The sequence below is a fragment of the Pseudophryne corroboree genome, chromosome 3, assembly GCF_028390025.1.
Source record: "Pseudophryne corroboree isolate aPseCor3 chromosome 3, aPseCor3.hap2, whole genome shotgun sequence".
NCBI lineage: Eukaryota > Metazoa > Chordata > Amphibia > Anura > Myobatrachidae > Pseudophryne > Pseudophryne corroboree.
In genome coordinates, this window is record NC_086446.1 from 500,454,122 (window position 1) to 500,473,477 (window position 19,356).

The 19,356-nt window shown below is 47.0% G+C and overlaps 1 protein-coding gene and 1 pseudogene across 1 annotated transcript in view; both read left to right on the top strand.

Moving 5' to 3' along the window:
* The window catches only part of TBCD (tubulin folding cofactor D), a 707,681-nt gene that overhangs the window by 604,410 nt on the left and 83,915 nt on the right, over positions 1-19,356 (top strand). The gene's annotated exons all lie outside the window — the stretch shown is intronic.
* On the top strand, positions 8,904-9,022 carry LOC134895817 (5S ribosomal RNA; annotated as a pseudogene).

Sequence of the window (19,356 nt, forward strand, 5' to 3'; positions counted from 1 at the left end):
ACTTGGTTTGTCTATTTAGGAGGCACAAGTATTATTTATATATTTTTAAAAATATATATATATTTTTTATGGAATGGGTTAAAAACCTGAAAAAAAAAATGCGTGGGGTCCCTCCTCCTAAGCATAACCAGCCTCGGGCTCTTTGAGCCGGTCCTGGTTGTAAAAATACGGGGGGGGGGGGGAATGACAGGGGTCCCCCGTATTTTTGGAACCAGCACCGGGCTCCACTAGCTGGGGAGACACTTTTATGTCGGTCCCTGCGGCCGTGGCATTAAAACCCCAATTAGTCACCCCTGGCCGGGGTACCCTGGAGTAGTGGGGACCCCTTCAATCAAGGGGTCCCCCCCCCTCCAGCCACCCAAGGGCCAGGGGTGAAGCCCGAGGCTGTCCCCCCCCCATCCAAGGGCTGCGGATGGGGGGCTGATAGCCAGAGTGTAAAATGAAAGAATATTGTTTTTTTGCAGCAGAACTACAAGTCCCAGCAAGCCTCCCCCGCAAGCTGGTACTTGGAGAACCACAAGTACCAGCATGCGGGGGTAAAACCTTTATTAGGTAAAATCCTAATATAGGATTTTCACAAAGATATACTGTATTACGTATTTTTCTCTGTGATTTAGTCACCATATCTCTCCTTTATCTCTGCTGGTGCTGACTATACTGCGCAGGGGTTTGGGTTTAGGGATATAGTGCTGCTAATAATTGTACTGTGTTACCTCATACTGCAAGTTATATCATGTCTGCTTCTGAGGGTAACGGTTCTGGGGCGGAACACACTGCTGGTGTTGCTGAAGCCAGAGGCACATATGGGGAGAATATAGCAGCTGTGGGCTCTGGTTCTGGGGGCTCCTTGCCCCCCAGTGGGACTGTGGCAACGGAGGCACATACTGACCCTCCATGGGACGCTTTTTCCACGCTTCTGCATACGCTAGTTCATAAACTTTCACCCCCTATAGGACCCCCAATGCCGGTACAACCGTATGTGGTCCCTGCAGCTAACCCGCCGTGGGCGGACTATTTATCTGCTCAATTAAAGAAGTTGAACCAGTCCCTGACTACTTAAAAGTCTGACCATCGCTCGCCTAAGTCCAAGAGGTCTTCTAAGCGAGCGCTCGTCTCCTCACAATCCACTGCTGTCACTGACACCTCGTCTGATGAAGACAGCACATACACTAACCCCACAGGTTCTGACTCAGATACGGCTGATGGGGAGGGTAGTTCACATGTGGATGTTCCTGATCTTTTGGAGGCTATTAAGTTAATTCTGCAGATTACGGATAATCCCGAGCCATCCGTTCCTCCTAAGAACCCAGATAGGTTCAAGCGTCAGAAGGTGATTAAACAAGTTTTACCTCACTCTGACCACCTAGTGGATATACGTCAGGAACCCTGGCAAAGCCCGGGTACGAAGTTTGTGCCTCAAAAGAAGATGCTGGCTCGCTATCCCCTCGCGCCAGAGCTAAGAATTGTGAAACGCCTCCTCCAGTAGACTCATATGTGGCTAGGATGGTGGTTTCCTCAGCTCTACCTGTCACTACCGTCACGTCTCTAAAAGAGCCTACGGATAAACGTGTCGAGGGTTGTCTAAAAGCGATTTACACCCTCACGGGTGCTGCACAAAGGCCCACTATTGCAGCTACATGGGCGGCAGAGGATATTGAAGCATGGGCCTTGGAGTTAGAAGCTGAAATCTCCTCTGACCATGCTAGACAATGCTTGTCATATATTGTCACAGCTTCTCGCTATATTAAAGAGGCGGCTTCTGATGCCGGTATCCTAGCAGCCAAGGCCTCTACTACGTCAGTCCTGGCTCGCAGGATATTGTGGCTGAGATCCTGGTCTGTGGATCTGGACTCTAGAAAAACCCTGGAGGTACTCCCTTTCAAGGGGGATATTCTGTTTGGGGAGGACTTAAATAAGATAGTGGCTGACTTGGCTACTGCCAAAACTGCCTGTCTGCCTAATACAGCTCCTTCTGTGTCGAAGGCCAAAGGCACGTCCTTTCGCCCCTTTCGTCCTTCAGGTAAAGCAAAAGGTCAGGCGTACTATAAGCAGGCTCGCACTTCCAAACCTGGTAAGCCGAAGCCCAAAAGAGCCTGGGCTGCCCATCAGCCAGCAGCCAAGACCGATAAGCCTGCCGCATGACGGGGCGCGCCTCCCCCTGGGGGATCCCAGGGTGGTGGACCGGCTTCTAGGGTATACCCAGGAATGGTTGAAGACCACTTCAGATGCCTGGGTACGGGAAGTCGTCACTCGAGGTTACGCCATAGCCTTCAAAAACCGACCCCCTCATCAATTTTGCCAGACAGACGTCCTGTCGGACCAGACAAAGGCAAACACTCTGCATTCGGTGGTACAGACCCTTCTGGATACAGGAGTTGTAGTACAGGTGCCTCTTGCTCAGAGGGGCCGGGGGTACTATTCTCCACTGTTTCTAGTCCCCAAACCGAATGGGTCCTCTCGGCCCATTCTCAACCTCAAGGCACTGAACAAGTTTGTGAAGGTTTCCAAGTTCCGTATGGAAACCCTTCGCTCTATAGTTCTGGCCTTGGAACCTGTGGACTACATGGTCTCCCTGGACATACAGGATGCTTACCTGCATATTCCTATAGCAGTGTCACATCAACAATACCTGAGGTTCGTTATTGGCAACCTCCATTACCAGTTTCGGGCGTTACCTTTTGGTTTAACAACGGCTCCGCGAGTCTTCACCAAAGTTATGGCTGTGATGATGGTGGTACTCCGCCGTCAAGGGGTCAGGATACTGCCGTATCTGGACGACTTGTTAATCCTGGCAAATTCCCCAGATCTTCTCCTGTGTCATCTGGATATGACGGTCCGGTTTCTACAAGCCCACGGGTGGCTCATCAACTGGAAGAAATCCTCCCTGGTCCCTGCTCAGAGCATGGTGCATCTGGGAGCGCTGTTGGACACTCACAACCAGAGGTTGTTCTTGTCTCAGGAGAAAGTCCTGAAACTTCAGGACAGGACTCGTTGCTTCCTTACTCGTCCGCAAGTGTCGATACATTCGGCAATGCAGGTGCTGGGCCTCATGGTATCAGCATTCGACATGGTGGAGTATGCTCAATTACATTCTTGCCCCCTCCAGAAGCTCGATCTAGCCAAGTGGGACGGCCTGCCTCACCGGATCAGGTCTCAAATGATCTCTTTGACTTCGGAGGTCCGTCTGTCGCTGCTCTGGTGGCTCCAGGACCGACAATTGTGCAGAGGCCGTCCCTTCTGGATATCCAACCGGGTCCTGTTGACGACAGATGCCAGTCTAAGAGGTTGGGGCGCGGTCCTGGAGCAGCACTCCTTGCAGGGTCTGTGGACCAAGGAGGAATCTCTCCTCTCGATCAACATTCTGGAATTGCGGGCGGTCTTCAATGCGTTGAACCTAGCCCAGCATTTGATTCAGAACCGTCCTGTTCAAGTACAGTCGGACAACGCCACCACAGTGGCTTACATAAATCATTAAGGCGGCACTCGAAACCGTTTGGCAATGAAGGAAGCCTCACGGATTCTACGTCGGGCAGAACGCCATCTACCGGCAATATCGGCAATATTCATTCCGGGAGTCCTTAATTGGGAAGCGGACTTTCTCAGTCGTCAGGACGTGCATGCTGGCGAGTGGGGCCTCCATCCAGAAGTGTTTCAACTCCTCGTGGAAAGGTGCGGTCTTCCAGATGTGGATCTGATGGCGTCTCGACACAATCACAAGGTTCCGGTCTTCGGAGCAAGGACAAGGGATCCTCAAGCAGCATTCGTGGATGTGCTGGCAGTGCCGTGGAGGTTTCGGCTGCCGTACGTGTTCCCTCCGGGTAATTCGGAAGTTCAAGCAAGAAAAAGGAAATCTGCTTCTCATAGCTCCTGCGTGGCCCAGACGGCACTGGTTCTCAGACCTGCAAGGCCTATCGTCAGAGCGTCCACTTCTACTTCCACAACGCCCAGACCTCCTCGTTCAGGGCCACTGTGTCTACCAGGACCTAGCCCGGCTGTCTTTGACGGCATGGCTCTTGAAGCTTCCGTCTTAAGAGCTAAGGGTTTTTCTGAAGAGGTCATTAAAACTATGTTGCAGGCCCGGAAACTGGCCTCTGCTCGGATTTACCATCGGGTCTGGCATTCCTACTTTGTTTGGTGCGCATCTAACCATTATGACGCTTCCAAGTTTAGTACAGCCTAACTTTTGGCTTTTCTACAGCAGGGCCTAGATTTAGGCCTGCGTCTGGCCTCCCTCAAGGTTCATATTTCTGCCTTGTCGGTGTGGTTTCAGAGAAAAATTGCGACTTTACCTGATGTTCATACTTTCACTCAGGGTGTGTTGCATATCCAACCTCCCTATGTCCCGCCTGTGGCTCCTTGGGACTTGTCGGTGGTTTTGGAGGCGTTGCAGGATCCTCCATTTGAACCTCTTGGTTCAGCTGACCTTAAGTGGCTTTCCCTTAAGGTGGTGTTCTTGCTGGCTATTGCCTCTGCTAGAAGAGTGTCGGATTTGGGTGCCTTGTCTTGTAGTTCCCCATATCTGATTTTTTACCGTGACCGGGCGGTTCTAAGGACTCGTCCCGGATATTTACCTAAGGTGGTTTCTTCGTTCCACCTTAATCAGGAGATTGTGGTTCCAGCTTTTGTCTCTCCTGATTTGTCTCCCAAAGAGCGGTCTTTGGATGTGGTACGGGCTCTCCGTATCTATGTGAAGAGAACTGCTTCTATTCGAAAGTCTGATTCTCCCTTTGTTTTGTTTGGATTTCACAAACGTGGCTGGCCTGCTCACAAGCAGACCCTGGCCAGGTGGATTAGAATGGTGATTGCGCATGCTTATGTGAAGGCTGGTCTGTCAGCTCCTGTTCATATTACGGCCCATTCTACTCAGTCTGTTGGACCTTCTTGGGCGGCCCAACGTGGTGCGACCCAACGTGGTGCGACCCTTGATCAATTGTGCAAGGCGGCTACGTGGTCCTCCGGGAACACGTTCATAAGGTTCTATGCCTTCGATACTGCCGCTTCCCAGGATGCTTCCTTTGGACGCCGGGTTCTTGTGCCTGCTACAGTGCGTCCCCTCCCATAAGGAACTGCTTTAGGACATCCCCATTGTCCAGACTTGTGGAGCCCAGTGTACACCGCAGCAGAAAATTAGTTTTATGGTAAGAACTTACCCTTGTTAAAACTCTTTCTGCGAGGTACACTGGGCTCCACAAGGCACCCACCCTGACGCACTTAGCTTCTTTGGGTTGATATGGCATTAGCCGCTGACACTTCTCTTGTCGTGAGAGTGTGGTGTATGTGGCTACTAACCGTTGTCGTCTCTTTTTCTGCTACTGCATTGGGCTGGTTAACTAAACTGAGCTCCTGTGCTGGGAGGCGGGGTGATATAGGGGGCGGCTCTGTGCATTCTGGGAACAGTCAAAGTTTTGAGCCTGTTGGTGCCTCGGATCAAGATCCTATTCTACACCCCATTGTCCAGACTTGTGGAGCCCAGTGTACCTCGCAGAAAGAGTTTTAACAAGGGTAAGCTCTTACCATAAAACTCGTTATTATTAAGTGACAATCATCTACAGGGCAAAACCGACCTGTAAATGACTCGCAGACATTCACGGACCGCCTGCATCTCGCAGGCTAGTACATATTGCCCCATGTCTTCTAGTTCTGTGTTCTCTCTGTTTTCTGCAAAACTACACCTTCTCTAACATATGCAGAAGCAGCGACTGTATTACCCCTCAGTTTTACATGTCTTTTTATGGCAGCAACTTAGCCAATGAGTCAAACTGTTTTCATGCTACCTATGAAACATTCAGGATAATCCACTAGTGGTGAATTGATTAATGAATAGCTCTTTCATGTCCGCCTAAGACAGCAACTCACCTCTTTGAAATCTGGGCTGATTTTCTCTAGTATCACTTACACAGGGCAAAGGACACACTCTGCCACTAAGCCAAACTGTAATTGTTTGATATAGAATATGTTTGTTCAGAATCCTGCGGCTAAGGAAATAACCTTACCAAAATACTGCACATTAGATATGGAGACTAACTGTCCAAGTTTTACTGGAAATGAAATATTAGTTTTGTTTCAGACAAAGAGGTTTTTTCTTTTTTTTCTTTTTTTTTTTCAGTCTACAAAGATGGAATTTTTCAATAAAGGACCAGAACCATTCACATACCTATTAACAAAGTAAAAATCTGCAGTATCCCATAGCAGCCAATCAGAAGTTCCTTTTCATTGTTTTATACAAATCTAGCTGCTGATTGTTTCACACATTGGAGCTGTTTATTGTGGTCTATACGGTGTATATGACCGGTCACTGGTGATGCACTTTTTATCATAGTGATGTTATGTTCTGGGGCAAAATGCCAGGGCACTCTTTTTCTATAATTCTAGCCCTATTTTGATCCATTTTCTGTCTTGTACTGGTCTCTGCTTAGTGAGAATACAATGCCAACATAATATTTTACAAAGTTTTTTTAATTCTACCCTCCTCAACAAATGATATGCCTGTCCATTAGACGGTTGAGAACATTAGCTGTCTTTGGTTACATTGAACTTCTCCACATTTCCGTACACTTGGCCGAGCCACTACAGGCAAACTTGTTCAAGCCTCTTCTTGCCCACAGGCATTGCGTTTAAAAGGGGGAAAGGAAAAGTTGAAAGTGATTGTGACTGATTATTCTGATTAGGTTACACAAGGGAACAGTTTAATTACTATTTATATATCTGGTGAAGCTATTTCAGTTTGGTCTTTAGCAAACACTTAATCCCACAGTTTTCTGAACAGAGCCAAGACATTGGATTTCTGCAGCGTGAGACACTTGCAGTACAAAAGGGCTTTCTGGTTCAGAAATGGGGGCGTGCAGACATGCGACAAGGGTGACGACAAGAACACAAAGATGTAGAGTCTGGGAAGAGGAGCCTGTCCTGCAGGTCCTGTGTGTAAATCATCAGTTTCTGCAGAGTGTTTTGGGTGTGAGGAGCTTTTGTATAGTTCTACTGTGCAAATGCAGAAGGTGTGACACTAGCAGCAAATGGGTAACTGGGCTTCCATTCTCTCATGGTATTCCTCTGCAGGGTGATTAATAGGGTTATTTTTTATGCCGTTTTTCAGAAAGATCAAAGGTCATCATAAGATATTAGGGGAGGTTTAGGGCTTGTATATGGGTGTAGAGAAATGCCAAAACCTGCCACATTTTTCTTGCTTATAATGCAGTATTGGAAGCATGTTCCCAAAGCTTCCCTGCCGCATAGGGTATCACGTACATATTGGGCACTTCCATAACACTCCATTATACTGTACCAGGTGTTAACGCTTCTGAATGACGAAACTGATATTAAACAAACGCTGGTAAGGAATTGCCAGTGTACACGACCACAAGATATTTTTTTGTGGCTTTCAACATTAAAGAGCATATAACATGCTTTAAGAGCTGTCCTCTATTCACGCACCGACATCAAGGCAGTAGGTAGGCTGTTTTAGCAGAGCGCCGCTAAAGGGGCAGGGCGCATTTTGACCTTTAAGCAAATACAATGGGGTCAATTCTATTTGGCAACTTAAGAATAGCGCCGGGAATTAGCTCCCGACGCTATTCAATTCAGCTCCAGTTAAGTCGGCGATGTCCCGTTCTCGCCGACTAAACAGGTTGAATTGTCGGGAGAACGGGCATTCTCCGACTTAACTCCCCGGCGCGAGGCTGATTCCCGACAGAATCAGCCTCGCGAGGCAGCACTTTTGTCGGGTTTCTTCTCTCATCCCCCGGGGATGAGAGAAGAATTCCAGACAATTGCGGGTCACTAGCAGCTGAATTGAATAGCGTCGGGAGCTAATTCCCGGCGCTATTCTTAAGTTGCCGAATAGAATTGACCCCATTGATATGGTAATTTAAAAATGTGTCTTTAAATGTCACTACCTGTGTAGTTTTCCCGCTAGGATTCGATGCGGGCAGGAGTTGGGGGGGGGGGCTGCGTTCGCACGTGTCTTGAGCGCGCACATGCATGAACAGGCCCGTCTGGCTAGGGAGGGGCTACAGAGGTGCTGGGTTTCCCCCACGCTATCTAATGTGATTAGATGCTATGCACATAGCATCTTTTCACGCGGCAGCAGCAAGGCAGTGGGTAGGCTGTTTAAGCATGGTGCCGCTAAAGGAGCAGGGCGCATTTTGCCTTTTAAAAATCGGGCAAAAACAGGGTAACGTGAAGACTACCTGTACACAGCGTATACACCAAATGAGACCACTCCCCCTTTTTTGGCCTTAAATAGATAGCTCTCCACTATCATGTCACACAGTAAACAAGCCACCTCAGGTGAAACGGCCGTCTGTGTTAAGTGGTGCTGAACAGTGCACGGTTCAGCCCACCGACTATCCTGGTATCGTATTATCCATGTTAATTTTGTTACCAATTTGATCTACCATCAGGTAATCTGCTAAATTCTTTTTTCTTGTCAGTTTGTTCTATTTCGTATTGACCATCGTCATAAATAACCAACGGACTTTATTAATAGTATACAGTCCTCCTTTTCACATCTTCAATATCGATAGATGGGCAATTGAATTTCTGAACCACACCTAGTTGCTTCAACCTTGTCCTAAGATCACATATGATTATAGGATCTTTATCTTGGTACTTTCTTAAAAAGGAAACTTTAAGATACCTGTGTAATTCCACACTTACTTTCTACTAGTCCAGGTAACCCACCTCTCTCGTCCACTATCTGTTGTATGGTGAAAGGAGGGGGTGGGCCCTGTACTTAATTGTTTCCTATATCTCACTTATTCAGTACTCACTCATCCAAAATGCCAGTCATTTAAATTCCCGGTAATACAATAATAACTGACAGACTATGCATTTCAATGGACAGCAGAAGTACTTCTTTGGTATGTGCCAATAACCACACACTCTCTCATTCACAATTTATGTGATATTACTGCCATATCTCTCTGGCTACGCCCAATCTCGCCTGATCTTGGAAGCTAAGCAGTGAGGAGCCTGATTAGTACCTAGATGGGAGACTACTAGGGAATCTTAGGTGCAGTAATAGATATCTTTATCCCTATGTGAAAAGCAGAAGTGTTGGAGCAACCTTTGACCCTACTGATTTCATACCTTTCTTTTTTCCTTTTCTAATTGTCTGATCTCAGACTTGTTAATCGTATCAATCACCTGTTAATATTGTTATATTCTTACCTATGTATGCAAAACCTAAGTGTTGGAGCAATTATTGACTCTATTGCACATTTGACCTCAGATTTGCACACATTTTGCAATTTTCTCCTTATATTGATCAGTAATCTAGAATCAGCAAATTACCTCTTACTAGGATACCAGGATATATTCATCACAATTGGCATTGGTCAACGGACCTATATTTTTAGTCTATAAAGAAATTGTTGTTATAATAAATGCCATTGTGATTTGTATTTGAAATCTTTTTTCTTCTTTATGTGGAAACTAATCTTTGATATTTTCATCTTAGGTATCACTGTCACCTCATTTATATCACTTGAGAATATTTATTCTTATTTGTAATCTTTAATTTTCATATTTCTTCAGAGTCTACCTTTAGATTCCTATGATAACAGTAGAGAGAGATCTAGATTCCCTCTTTTCCTCCTCTTTTAGAACCTTATACATGTTTGTATGTGTGTGTCTGTCAATGTACTACATTCTTATCTTATTCTAATTAAAAGTTAAGTTTTATTTAAGCGTGCCCCAACACAGAGTCTCTCTTTCCCTCTCCAAACATTACCACAGCGTATTGAAGCAAGATGTATGAGGACACATTTGTAACTTTGGAAATAATGTTCCACACCAAATGCACATTCCTGGATGGAGTACTGTGACATACCGGCTGTCACTCAGCGTCTACTGTAATACATAAGATACAAATACAAGTTTAATTGACTTTTTTTTTTAAACACCCTGTACATACAACAGTGTACCCCAAAACACTGATATTACACACACACACAGTCCTCTCCCCATAACACTGATATTACACACACCTACAGTCCTTCCCCCATAACACTGATATTACACATATACAGCACTCTTCTTATAATAGTGATATCACACACACATACAGCACCTTTCTTATAACACTGATTTTGCATACATTCAGCCCTCTCCCCATAACACTGATAATGCACACATACAGCACTCTCCCCATAATACTGATATTACACATACAACCCTCTCCCCATAACATTGATATTACACACACATACAGTACCCTTCTTTTCTCTGACGTCCTAGTGGATGCTGGGACTCCGTCAGGACCATGGGGATTAGCGGCTCCGCAGGAGACAGGGCACAAAAATAAAAGCTTTAGGACTAGGTGGTGTGCACTGGCTCCTCCCCCTATGACCCTCCTCCAAGCCTCAGTTAGGTTTTTGTGCCCGTCCGAGCAGGGTGCAATCTAGGTGGCTCTCCTAAAGAGCTGCTTAGAAAAAGTTATTAGGTTTTTTATTTTCAGTGAGTCCTGCTGGCAACAGGCTCACTGCAACGAGGGACTTAGGGGAGAAGAAGTGAACTCACCTGCGTGCAGGATGGATTGGCTTCTTAGGCTACTGGACACCATTAGCTCCAGAGGGATCGAACACAGGCCCAGCCATGGAGTCCGGTCCCGGAGCCGCGCCGCCGACCCCCTTGCAGATGCCGAAAAGTGAAGAGGTCCAGAAACCGGCGGCAGAAGACTTTTCAGTCTTCATGAGGTAGCGCACAGCAGTGCAGCTGTGCGCCATTGTTGTCAGCACACTTCACACCAGCGGTCACTGAGGGTGCAGGGCGCTGGGGGGGGGCGCCCTGGGCAGCAATGATAATACCTTGTTCTGGCTAAAAATACATCACATATAGCCCCTGGGGCTATATGGATGTATTTAACCCCTGCCAGGTCTCACAAACACCGGGAGAAGAGCTCGCCGAAATAGGGGGCGGGGCCTATCTCCTCAGCACACAGCGCCATTTTCCTGCACAGCTCCGCTGCGAGGAAGGCTCCCAGGACTCTCCCCTGCACTGCACTACAGAAACAGGGTAAAAAAACAGAAAGGGGGGGCACTTTTTTGGCGATATTGATATATTAAGCTGCTATAAAGGAAACAACACTTCTGTAGGGTTGTTCCTATATATTTATAGCGCTTGGGTGTGTGCTGGCAAACTCTCCCTCTGTCTCCCCAAAGGGCTAGTGGGGTCCTGTCTTCGATAAGAGCATTCCCTGTGTGTCTGCTGTGTGTCGGTACGTGTGTGTCGACATGTATGAGGACGATGTTGGTGTGGAGGCGGAGCAATTGCCGGTAATGGTGATGTCACCCCCTAGGGAGTCGACACCGGAATGGATGGCTTTGTTTATGGAATTACGTGATAATGTCAGCACGTTACAAAAATCAGTTGACGACATGAGACGGCCGGCAAACCAGTTAGTACCTGTCCAGGCGTCTCAGACACCGTCAGGGGCTGTAAAACGCCCTTTACCTCAGTCGGTCGACACAGACCCAGACACGGACACCGAATCTAGTGTCGACGGTGAAGAAACAAACGTATTTTCCAGTAGGGCCACACGTTATATGATCACGGCAATGAAGGAGGCTTTGCATATCTCTGATACTGCAAGTACCACAAAAAGGGGTATTATGTGGGGTCTGAAAAAACTACCTGTAGTTTTTCCTGAATCAGAGGAATTGAATGAAGTGTGTGATGAAGCGTGGGTTAACCCCGATAGAAAACTGCTAATTTCAAAGAAGTTATTGGCATTATATCCTTTCCCGCCAGAGGTTAGGGCGCGCTGGGAAACACCCCCTAGGGTGGATAAGGCACTCACACGCTTATCAAAACAAGTGGCGTTACCGTCTCCTGAAACGGCCGCCCTCAAGGATCCAGCTGATAGGAGGCTGGAAACTACCCTGAAAAGTATATACACTCATACTGGTGTTATACTGCGACCAGCCATCGCCTCAGCATGGATGTGCAGTGCTGGGGTGGTTTGGTCGGATTCCCTGACTGAAAATATTGATACCCTGGATAGGGACAGTATTTTATTGACTATAGAGCAATTAAAGGATGCTTTTCTTTATATGCGAGATGCTCAGAGGGATATTTGCACTCTGGCATCGAGAGTAAGTGCGATGTCCATATCTGCCAGAAGAAGTTTATGGACGCGACAGTGGTCAGGTGATGCGGATTCCAAACGGCATATGGAAGTATTGCCGTATAAAGGGGAGGAATTATTTGGGGTCGGTCTATCGGATTTGGTGGCCACAGCAACAGCCGGGAAATCCACCTTTTTACCTCAGGTCCCCTCCCAACAGAAAAAGACACCGTCTTTTCAGCCGCAGTCCTTTCGTTCCTATAAGAACAAGCGGGCAAAAGGACAGTCATATCTGCCCCGAGGCAAAGGAAAGGGTAAGAGAGTGCACCAAGCAGCTCCCTCCCAGGAGCAGAAGCCCTCCCCGGCTTCTGCAAAGCCCTCAGCATGACGTTGGTGCTTTACAAGCGGACTCGGGGGCGGTGGGGGGTCGACTCAAGAATTTCAGCGCACAGTGGGCTCACTCACAGGTGGACCCCTGGATCCTGCAGGTAGTATCTCAGGGTTACAGGTTGGAATTCGAGAAGTCTCCCCCTCGCCGGTTCCTAAAGTCTGCTCTGCCAACGTCTCCCTCAGACAGGGCGACGGTATTGGAAGCCATTCACAAGCTGTATTCTCAGCAGGTGATAGTCAAGGTACCCCTCCTACAACAGGGAAAGGGGTATTATTCCACACTATTTGTGGTACCGAAGCCGGACGGCTCGGTAAGACCTATTCTAAATCTGAAATCTTTGAACCTGTACATACAAAAATTCAAGTTCAAGATGGAGTCACTCAGAGCAGTGATAGCGAATCTGGAAGAAGGGGACTTTATGGTGTCCCTGGACATCAAGGATGCTTACCTGCATGTCCCAATTTGCCCTTCACATCAAGGGTACCTCAGGTTCGTGGTGCAAAACTGTCATTATCAGTTTCAGACGCTGCCGTTTGGATTGTCCACGGCACCTCGGGTCTTTACCAAGGTAATGGCCGAAATGATGTTTCTTCTGCGAAGAAAAGGCGTATTAATTATCCCTTACTTGGACGATCTCCTGATAAGGGCAAGGTCCAGAGAACAGCTGGAGGACGTAGTAGCACTAACCCAAGTAGTGCTGCAACAGCACGGGTGGATTCTGAATTTTCCAAAATCTCAATTGACCCCGACGACACGTCTGCTGTTCCTGGGAATGATTCTGGACACGGTTCAGAAAAAGGTGTTTCTTCCGGAGGAGAAAGCCAGGGAGTTATCCGAACTTGTCAGGAACCTCCTAAAACCAGGAAAAGTGTCTGTGCATCAATGCACAAGAGTCCTGGGAAAAATGGTGGCTTCTTACGAAGCGATTCCATTCGGCAGATTCCACGCACAAACTTTTCAGTGGGATCTGCTGGACAAATGGTCCGGATCGCATCTGCAGATGCATCAGCGGATAACTTTGTCTCCACGGACAAGGGTGTCTCTTCTGTGGTGGTTGCAGAGTGCTCATCTGTTAGAGGGCCGCAGATTCGGCATACAGGACTGGGTCCTGGTGACCACGGATGCCAGTCTGAGAGGCTGGGGAGCGGTCACACAGGGAAGAAACTTCCAGGGAGTGTGGTCAAGCCTGGAGATGTCTCTTCACATAAATATACTGGAGCTAAGAGCGATTTACAATGCTCTAAGCCTGGCAAAACCCCTCCTTCAGGGTCAGCCGGTGTTGATCCAGTCGGACAACATCACGGCAGTCGCCCACGTAAACAGACAGGGCGGCACAAGAAGCAGGAGGGCAATGGCAGAAGCTGCAAGGATTCTTCGCTGGGCGGAAGATCATGTGATAGCACTGTCAGCAGTGTTCATTCCGGGAGTGGACAACTGGGAAGCGGACTTCCTCAGCAGACACGATCTACACCCGGGAGAGTGGGGACTTCATCCAGAAGTCTTCCACATGATTGTGAACCGTTGGGAAAAACCAAAGGTGGATATGATGGCGTCCCGCCTCAACAAAAAACTGGACAGGTATTGCGCCAGGTCAAGAGACCCTCAGGCAATAGCTCTGGACGCTCTGGTAACACCGTGGGTGTTCCAGTCAGTGTATGTGTTTCCTCCTCTGCCTCTCATACCAAAAGTACTGAGAATTATACGGCAAAGGGGAGTAAGAACGATACTCGTGGCTCCGGATTGGCCAAGAAGAACTTGGTACCCGGAACTTCAGGAGATGCTCACGGAAGATCCGTGGCCTCTACCTCTAAGACGGGACTTGCTTCAGCAGGGACCGTGTCTATTCCAAGACTTACCGGGGCTGCGTTTGACGGCATGGCGGTTGAACGCCGAATTCTAAGGGAAAAAGGCATTCCGGAAGAGGTCATCCCTACCCTGGTAAAAGCCAGGAAGGAGGTGACTGCACAACATTATCACCGCATTTGGAGAAAATATGTTGCGTGGTGTGAGGCCAGGAAGGCCCCGACGGAGGAATTTCAACTGGGTCGATTCCTACATTTCCTGCAAACAGGATTGTCTATGGGCCTCAAATTAGGGTCCATTAAGGTTCAAATTTCGGCCCTGTCGATTTTCTTCCAGAAAGAATTGGCTTCAGTTCCTGAAGTCCAGACTTTTGTAAAAGGAGTACTACATATACAGCCCCCGGTTGTGCCCCCAGTGGCTCCGTGGGATCTTAATGTAGTTTTGGATTTTCTCAAATCCCATTGGTTTGAGCCACTCAAATCGGTGGATTTGAAATATCTTACATGGAAAGTAACCATGCTACTGGCCCTGGCTTCAGCCAGGAGAGTGTCAGAATTGGCGGCTTTATCGTATAAAAGCCCATATCTGATTTTCCATTCGGACAGGGCAGAACTGCGGACGCGTCCTCAGTTTCTGCCTAAGGTGGTTTCAGCGTTTCACCTGAACCAGCCTATTGTGGTGCCTGCGGCTACTAGCGATTTGGAGGATTCCAAGTTGCTGGACGTTGTCAGGGCATTGAAAATATATATTTCATGGACGGCTGGAGTCAGAAAATCTGACTCGCTGTTTATACTGTATGCACCCAAGAAGCTGGGTGCTCCTGCTTCTAAGCAGACGATTGCTCGTTGGATTTGTAGCACAATTCAACTTGCACATTCTGTGGCAGGCCTGCCACAGCCTAAATCTATCAAGGCCCATTCCACAAGGAAGGTGGGCTCATCTTGGGCGGCTGCCCGAGGGGTCTCGGCATTACAACTCTGCCGAGCAGCTACGTGGTCGGGGGAGAACACGTTTGTAAAATTCTACAAATTTGATACCCTGGCTAAAGAGGACCTGGAGTTCTCTCATTCGGTGCTGCAGAGTCATCCGCACTCTCCCGCCCGTTTGGGAGCTTTGGTATAATCCCCATGGTCCTGACGGAGTCCCAGCATCCACTAGGACGTCAGAGAAAATAAGATTTTACTTACCGATAAATCTATTTCTCGTAGTCTGTAGTGGATGCTGGGCGCCCATCCCAAGTGCGGATTGTCTGCAATACTTGTACATAGTTATTGTTACAAAAAAATCGGGTTGTTATTGTTGTGAGCCGTCTGTTCAGAGGCTCCTACGTTTGTCATACTGTTAACTTGGTTCAGATCACAGGTTGTACGGTGTGGCTGGTATGAGTCTTACCCGGGATTCAAAATCCTTCCTTATTGTGTACGCTCGTCCGGGCACAGTATCCTAACTGAGGCTTGGAGGAGGGTCATAGGGGGAGGAGCCAGTGCACACCACCTAGTCCTAAAGCTTTTATTTTTGTGCCCTGTCTCCTGCGGAGCCGCTAATCCCCATGGTCCTGACGGAGTCCCAGCATCCACTACGGACTACGAGAAATAGATTTATCGGTAAGTAAAATCTTATTATAACACTTATATTACGCCTTTATAGCGCTCTCCCATAACACTGATATTACACACACAGAAGCGGTTTTAGGTGTGGGGTAGCAGGGCGGGCGCTTGAAGGCGTGGTCTCAATCACCCCACAGGCACCTGCCCGCACACTAAAAACGGCAGCAGCAGGTGGGCTACGCGGGTGCCCGCTGCAGCCACCACCAAGAAGGGAGGGAGACAGATGCTGGCAACAAGATAGGGACCCAGAGCAGTAAACCCTTGGCAACAAGCATTAGTCCCCTGGGAACGAGCAGGAAACCCCTGGCAATGAGCATGGAGCCCAGAGCATGAAACCCCTGACAATGAGCAGGAAACCCACTATATGATATTTACACATAACACGTAGCGCTCATTTTGTTTTTAACCTATGTATTTGCATTGAGCAGCTTGTTTAAGGTATATGCGCAAATGTTTTTAATTTATAATGTGTGGTTTAATGGGCACTACAGTGTGTGGCATAATATGTAATGGGCATTACGGTGTGTGGCATAATGCGTACTGGGCATTACGTTGTGTGGATTAATGTGTAATGTGCATTACGGTGTGTGGCATAACATGTAATGGGCATTACGGTGTGTTCCATAATGTGTAAGGGACATTACGGTGTGTGGCATAATGCGGAATGCACATTACGGTGTGTGGCATAGTGTGTAAGGGGCATTACTGTAAGGAAACATTACAAATAATGTAAAGGGCATGAATCAGGTTTTTTTTCCATGTGTTTTTATTTTTCCTGTGTATAAGGTGCTCTACCTGGAGTAAGGTGTATAAGGTTTACTACTTTGTGGTGTAATGTGACTGACTGACACAACTGTGCGGTGTAATGTGAATTGGTACTATTCTATGGCCACACCCCTTCCCCATAAAGCCACGCACACTAACCCTGTTTTGAGTAAGGAAGTGCGAAAGGAGACTTTGGCTCTTGACGTCACAAGGACCGTCGGCTGGAATCCCCACTTGGGTGGTGGTCCACGCCACCACCTGAGGAGAACTGTAACCCAGTCACCACCGGGCCGAAGCGTGGCGATCGCAGCAAGCACGTCAGGGAACGCGCTGTGCTCGCTGCCGGGATCCCGACAGCCGGGATATCATACAGAATCCATACAGCCCTCTCCCCAGAATCCATACAGCCCTCTCCCCATAAAAGTGATATTACTCACACAAACAGCACCATTCATAACATTTATATTACTCACACATACGAGTACATCCCTCTCCCCATAACACTGATATTACACACACATACAGCTCCCTTTTTATAACACTTATATTACACACACATTAATACAGCCCTCTCCCCATAACACTGATGTTACACAGATATTCAACTCTCTCCCCTTAGCACCATTATTGCACACACACACTGCGCTCTCCCCATAAAAACTGATATTACATAAATACATACATACAGTACTCTACCTGTAACACTGATATTACACACAGATGTAGTACTCTTCCCATAACCCTGATATTACATGCACATATAGCACTCTATCAATAACCCTGATATTACACATGTACAGCGCTCTACCCCCTAACACACACATCATAGTGAAACCACATATCACTGATATTGCAATCCCAAAAAACAACTCGCACTATGCTCTCAGCTTGCTATTTGATTCCCAGAAGATCTATTTGCTCTTCTGTTGATTGCACTGCCTTCCCATTGGCCTGTGAGCACAATATAGTTCTAATTATCTAAGCAGCCAGAATAGGATTAGGAAATGTTGTATTCTCATTGGCTAGTTGGTGCCATTCAATCCTTATTGATAGCGCAAATCAGTTGGCAATAAAAAAAAACAATGCACCCTAACCAATCTGAGAACACTTGCAATCAAATGAGAATGTAGCGCAGAATCCTGGAAAAGATATCAGAAAAAGGAATGGGTGCCACCCAATCCTGCGGGACTATGAGGAAACAGAAAAAGTGTAATGTAAATCCAGGACTGTAAAATAAGAGTTGACTGTGCTTTTAAAATATGTTGCCAGACTGTGTCTCTTAAAAAGTACAGAAACGCTCCTGACCTCTCTAAATACTATCTACAGATATGTGCATGCACTGGTATCAAATTGCCCTTTGTCACACACTTTTAGAACATATGTAAAAAAAAATAACCATTGCCATTAGAGCAAGACTACAGCAGACAAAGTGGTAAATTGTTAGCACATGTAAGCTCTTTAGTGTACCACAACATCTGCTGCATTATGAGCTTTCACGAGAGAACCAAATCCAGCCTTGGATAGACTGCCACCAGCATCTGACTGGAGCACATGTAATCAAGCAGTCGTTTAGCTTGCGGTTTATACAGTGAAATGGTAAGTGTCCGTAATGATGGAGATTCAGAATTAATACATAATATAAAAGTGTACTTACCCTGAACAGAGACGTCACAAAAATCCAACAATGAGAGGCCCAGATGGCATGCTTGGACTCTGCTGGATGACCTTTCATGAAGTCAGAAACAATGTATTATAGATTATATTTTCGTGCTCTGTGTTTGGATTAATTCCAACCAAATTAAATATCACTCATCCAGAGAAAAGTGACCTATTGGCATGAAAGCCGATCTGCCTGTGTAAATTATATGGCTCTGCTTCACTCTTTTATGTGGGAAAGATTTGCCCAGTAGCACTGTTGTTTTTTCTCCAATGTTAAATACAGCAGGAGTGTGATATAATGTGGAAAACCTAAATTCTCGTAGTATTAAGTGACTTGCATTTTCATTATAGAGAACAGAGAAAAGATTTCCATTTCAGGTCCACATTTCCTTGTGTCATTAATTTTCAATCATCCATATTAAGCTACAATCATCACTGTCCTCCATTTTAAATTCTGGCTTGCTTTTACAAGCAACCTATCACGAATGGTCTTGCCTTTCTAAACATCACCACTGACCTCAGTTTACATCTCTGACCACCTTTTTCAGCCCACCTAACTGCTGGGAATGTGTGTGTATTTTTGATGGTGAGCAGAATACTTTACACACCAGCGATTAAATTGTGTAGGCAATGACCAGTCAGGTAGCTTAATCGGGCTCTGTGGTTTATTTGTGGAAGTGAATGTACAGCCGTACTTACTGTTACAAGTATTGGTTCCACAATGGAGAGGAATCAGCTGAGCAGGAGTGCAGACAGCTCACCAGCCTGTGACTGTCCTCTCTCACGGCAGCAGTGCAGATCTCTGGAATAGCAGATGAAGTTCGGTAGTGCAGAGGATCTCAGGAGCTAAGTGGAGGTTGTCCATCTTCCACCATGTTGCTCATACACAGTGGCAAGATGGCGTCACACATGCCAGATACACTATGAGTGGCACCTTGGTAAGGGACTGAAGCATTTTCTGAGCAGTTATTTTGTTGGAGGCTGCCAGTATCGCACTCCAGTACTTACACCACCCCTTGCTACAAGCTTCTCCATATTGCATCATGGAAGCTTCCTCTTAGCAACCT